This window comes from Leptonychotes weddellii, chromosome 15 (genome assembly GCF_054177405.1).
Source record: "Leptonychotes weddellii isolate Sample4059 chromosome 15, ASM5417740v2, whole genome shotgun sequence".
NCBI lineage: Eukaryota > Metazoa > Chordata > Mammalia > Carnivora > Phocidae > Leptonychotes > Leptonychotes weddellii.
The window spans coordinates 43,693,183-43,697,953 of NC_138383.1; the positions used below are offsets into that span (position 1 = coordinate 43,693,183).

Genomic DNA, 4,771 nt, shown 5'->3' on the forward strand with positions numbered 1-4,771 from the left:
CGCCTGGGTGGCTCAGTTGGTTAAGCGACTGCCTTCGGCTCAGGTCATGATCCTGGAGTCCCTGGATCGAGTCCCGCATCGGGCTCCCTGCTCGGCAGGGAGTCTGCTTCTCCCTCTCCCACTCCCCGTTTGTGTTCCCTCTCTCGCTGTGTCTTTCTCTGTCAAATAAATAAATAAAATCTTAAAAAAAAAAAAAGAAAGGTAGTTGTTAACATCAAACAAAATCTAATGCAATGCGGAAGAGTGTTTTTTGTTTTTTTTTTCCCATAAAAGATTTAATCCACCCTGAAGCTGTAACAGTCTTGAATTCATTATCAAGGTGCTGAAATATATAAAGCATTCACCCTCCCTCTGGTACCTACACCCTGATTCTCCTCTGGCCCCTACGCTTGGCAGGTAGTACCAATTCCAACCCCGACTCACGGGTGGGATGTGTGTGTGTATGAGTGTGTGCAGGTATATTCCCTAGGTCTCACCAATTAATTAGAGAGTTACAATTATATGTGGCCCATAGTGGTGCCAGAATGTACCTAATACCCATTCAAGAGTTAATTCCAGGACTTGAGCTGGAATGACTAGGAGAGAAGATGCTTTTTTCCCTCTGGTCTTCAACACGGGAAGATGTAAGCCTATATTAGTTAGGAACAGGCACTAGGGAAAAAAAGTCTGCTTGAGAGCAAAATCCAATGAGGGGGGGGGAAAAAAAAGCTCAATGAAATGGAGAGACTATGTACTAATATTACTGTTTGGGTTCTATTTCTAGCCATACCCGGATTTTTCAGTTATGTTACTCGATAACTCTTTTTGCTTAAGCCAGTTTGAATTTTCATGAGCTGCAACTTAAAACCTCTTGACTGATACAGTCTTCAATACTCATGTAAGGCAGTTGAGAAACCAATGGAAATAAGCAAGTATATAAGGATCCTGAGGAGGGGCTCCTGGCTGGCTTGGTCGGAAGAGCGTATGACTCTTGATCTTGGGGTTGTGAGTTCGAGCCCCATGTTGGGTGTGGAGATTGCTTAAATAAAAAAAAATTAAAAAAAAAAAAGGGTCCTGAGAAGTCACTTTTCAAACAGTACCAATATGCAATGTCTACTTTTTACACTCTGGATTATAGCAGCAAAAAGAAAGGCTAACAGAGGTATGCCACACACATCATGGAGAGCTCTTTTCTCCTACCCAACTTCTTTTCATAAAAATGTTCAAATATACAAAAAATTGAGAGACTAACACACTATTCACCCATATAGTACAAGCACCACTCAAATTCAACAATTCTTGATATATATTCTCTTGGTGGGGGGAGGATTGGAAAGTAAGCTGCAGACATAACACTTCACCTCTAAAATACTTTAGCGTTCATCATCTTGGAGGGCTGGGTTCTAACTCTTTAAATTAAACCTTCCACAGGCTTTCCCTTTCTAGCACTTCCTTGAACTATTTGAATACTTGTTTTCATAATTCACTTCAGCATTTAAGGTGCTTTCTTAATTTTCTATTTAATACTCACATGTATGTTGTTTCCCTTAGACAAATGTATTTTAATAGATACGTGCCACAGTTACTTTTATTTTTTATTTATTTATTTTTTAAAGATTTTATTTATTTATTTGACAGACACAGCAAGACGGGGAACACAAGCAGGGGGAGTGGGAGAGGGAGAAGCAGGCTTCCCGCCAAGCAGGGAGCCTGATGCGGGGCTCAATCCCAGGACTCTGGGATCATGACCTGAGCTGAAGGCAAACGCTTAACAACTGAGCCACCCAGGCGCCCCCCAAATTTATTTTTAAAATAGTTTCCTATGTTATCCAAGCACAGAAATAAGCATAAAAGTTCAAAGAAGGGCAATGCTTTCTACATGCCCATTGAATGACGATAAATACTAGGCCGAGAAGGTACTGTGGGTACGTAGAAGACATTGTCTACTGAGTCCATTAGATACCCAAGTAGTCCCTTAGAACTGGAACCCACCTCTCTATTATATGGGCTCTAGTGGACAACGAAACTCCACCTCAAAAACAAGGGAGTGCATCTGTACTCCCAGAAATAAGGGGCTATTTTTAATAACCAGTAGAGACTCACACTCACCTGGGATCTGGCTGTGAGGCGCAGAGCTGCCACTTCTCCCTCTTCTGTGCTCCGCTCTTGGGAAAAGGGAGAATCCTGGGAAGACAGAGCTAAGGGCAAGAAAGCAGTAATGATGGGGCCTAGATCCATCTTGTGACTCAGATTTACAAGTCTGAAATTCCCTCCACCATACTCACGGTGCTCCCTACAAACACTGTAAGGGAAGGGAGCCCCAAACAACCCAGGATCCCAGGATCATGAAGAAATGTCCAGAAGTGTTGCTACTCAGGACTTAAATTCACTCAGTTGCTATAATTCTAACACATTCTGGAAAGATGGCACTCTCTGTTCTAGAAATAAAATAAGTCAGTTTTCTCCCTGAGCTTAATGTCCATATCAGAAAAACAGGCTCAAAAGTTTACAAAAATCACCCTGCAGGCTTATTTAAAACGAAGACTGCTGCATCCCACCTCCAAATAATTATCATTAGTTGAGTCTGCGGCAATCTAGAAATCTAACAGGCGCTCAGGAAGGTAATCCTGATGTAGGTTACAGACCAAACTTCAACAACGACTGCTCTAGTAAACTGGAAGTCAGTCACCGACTTCTAGGCCCGTTTTCTCCTATATAACACAAAAAATGATTTGCTTATTGAAATCACATGGTAATCGTGCAAAGTGGCATAAAAGGTGTGGAAAATATTTTTGCCAACCAAAAAGCTAAATTCTCAGACCCATGATTGAGGCTTGGTTGGCATAAGCATCTGGGAGGAAGAATGTGTGAGAAAAAGTAATCGAGGCTATGCTCACGCCTTACAAGCTAACCTTCCGCTCGGATTCTGGGGGTGGCTTTGAAGGGTCCATTGTGCGCCCAGCTGGAGAGGAGAGGGGGAGTGGATCCCACACCAAGCCCTTCGTGCTCCCTCCAAGAGCCCATCGGTCCCCCAGACAAAGGAGACGGACGGCCCTCTCCGCCAAGAGCCACCTCCTGGGAGGCAACTGATTTCCCTTCAGGAGGAAAGAATTTCGCCCTTCCACAACACAAGTTCAACAACACTCCAGCAACTCTTACCTCTCTTCTCGGGCATGTTGGCCAAGTCGGTCTCCATGATCACCACCTGCTCCCGGTTCTGAATATTCCGATCCCCCCCCACCCCAGTTCAGACTTCTCCAGGCAGAAGAGTGAGAAGCCCCCGTGGCCTCGTCGTCCTCCTTCCTGCCTTCCCTCCCGGGGCTCTACTGGAAGGCTTCGTTCGATCAGGTCGGGTCGGACTTCTTCCTCACTCTCGAGCCTGGCTCGGTCCTACGAGGCTGGAACCTGGAAACCCGGGGACAGCATCCCTGAGGCTGGGTGCCAGGTGCCTGTCCCTGCCGCCTGCAGCTGTCCCTGAGGGCACCGAGCGGCTGCGAGGGACCAGCCAGGTACCAGGCGCGCAGACAAATCCCGCCGCGCTCCGGGCTCTCCCCAAAGCCCCGCAACGGCCCCGCGCCCCGCCCCTCGCGCACCCGCCGGCACAGCGCTCGCACCCGCGTCCCGGGGGGGCGGCAGCCGCGGGCGGGATTCGGGCCGGAGCGCGAAGGGATGGGGCTCATGGTCCGCCTTCGAGGCCCCTTCCACAAACGCTCACTCCAGCCCCCACTCGGCACGAACTGATGCCCCCGGGGCCACCATCAGGGCTGAGCCGAGAAGAGCGCCATGGGGACGTCCAACTCACCTCCCATCCCGGGCCTGACAAAGGCTACGAACTTCTTGGGCCAGCTCGGAGTCGCGCATGCGTAAGAAGGAGCGGGGCAAGGCTGGCAGGCCTCAGCCAGCCCCGGAACTACGAATCCCAGAAGCCCCTGGGGGTGGCCAGACTCCGTTTCTCTGCAGGTGGGAGCACACGTGGCGCGGCTGGGAGAATCGAAGGAGCCGTGGTCTCCTTCCCTCTCGCGAGAGTATCGGACCGCATCGCTGGTGTGGGTTTCACCCAAGAGAGAGCGCGAACGCCGGGGAGACGGAGCCGAGTTAGTGGCGGTACCCGAGCTTTGTCTGCTCGTGGGACTGCAGCGCAGTGCTTAGGGCTGCTGAGGAGCTCAACCCTAATGCCTCAGCTGTAAGCTGTATTACAGTATATGGCTTTTCCCATATTTTTGTCCTCCCCAGACTCATCCTTTGCCTTCCAACAATGTGATAGGTGTATTTTTGGGAACAGCGGATTGCCACTGCTTTGTGATACCGGAAATTAACTTGTGTGAAATAGATGAGTTGAAAAGACTCAGCCAGTTTCAACAACTTGGAGCAACGCATTCTTTGCAGCCATAGAAATTAAATTTATCACAAGAGGTTGTTCAATGGAGCATGGTTAGTCTCTAATTCTGCTCTTGCGGTAACCTACCCACCCAAACTCTAAAACACCTAAACCGCGCTTCCTCTTCTCAGTGAATTGTTTTCACTGTCCACAAACCCACTTGCAATAGCCAGAACCAGAATATCCTCAACTCTTACTTTTCACTGTCGATTTATTTCCAGGTCCTATTTATTATATTTTTAAACAACCCTCCCATTTGTCCATCTCTCTCTGTTCCTACTGGCATTACCTTATTTCTGGCTACCCCCATTTCACTAGGATTACACTCAGTCTCCTAAGTGATTTCCCTAACTCCAGTTTTCTTTCCCAGTGGTCCATTCTCCACACTTTATGGCCAGTGATCATTCTAGAGCA

General features: G+C 48.0%; 1 non-coding gene across 1 annotated transcript in view; it reads right to left on the bottom strand.

Moving 5' to 3' along the window:
* The window catches only part of LOC102729136 (uncharacterized), a 161,858-nt gene extending 157,971 nt beyond the window's left edge, over positions 1-3,887 (bottom strand). Inside the window, exons 1-3 of the transcript XR_014140614.1 lie at positions 3,782-3,887; positions 3,139-3,384; positions 2,089-2,177 (exon numbers count right to left, since the gene is read on the bottom strand). This is a non-coding gene — a transcript (uncharacterized LOC102729136). The remainder of the gene's footprint in view (positions 1-2,088; positions 2,178-3,138; positions 3,385-3,781) is intronic.
* Positions 3,888-4,771: the final 884 nt, after the last annotated feature.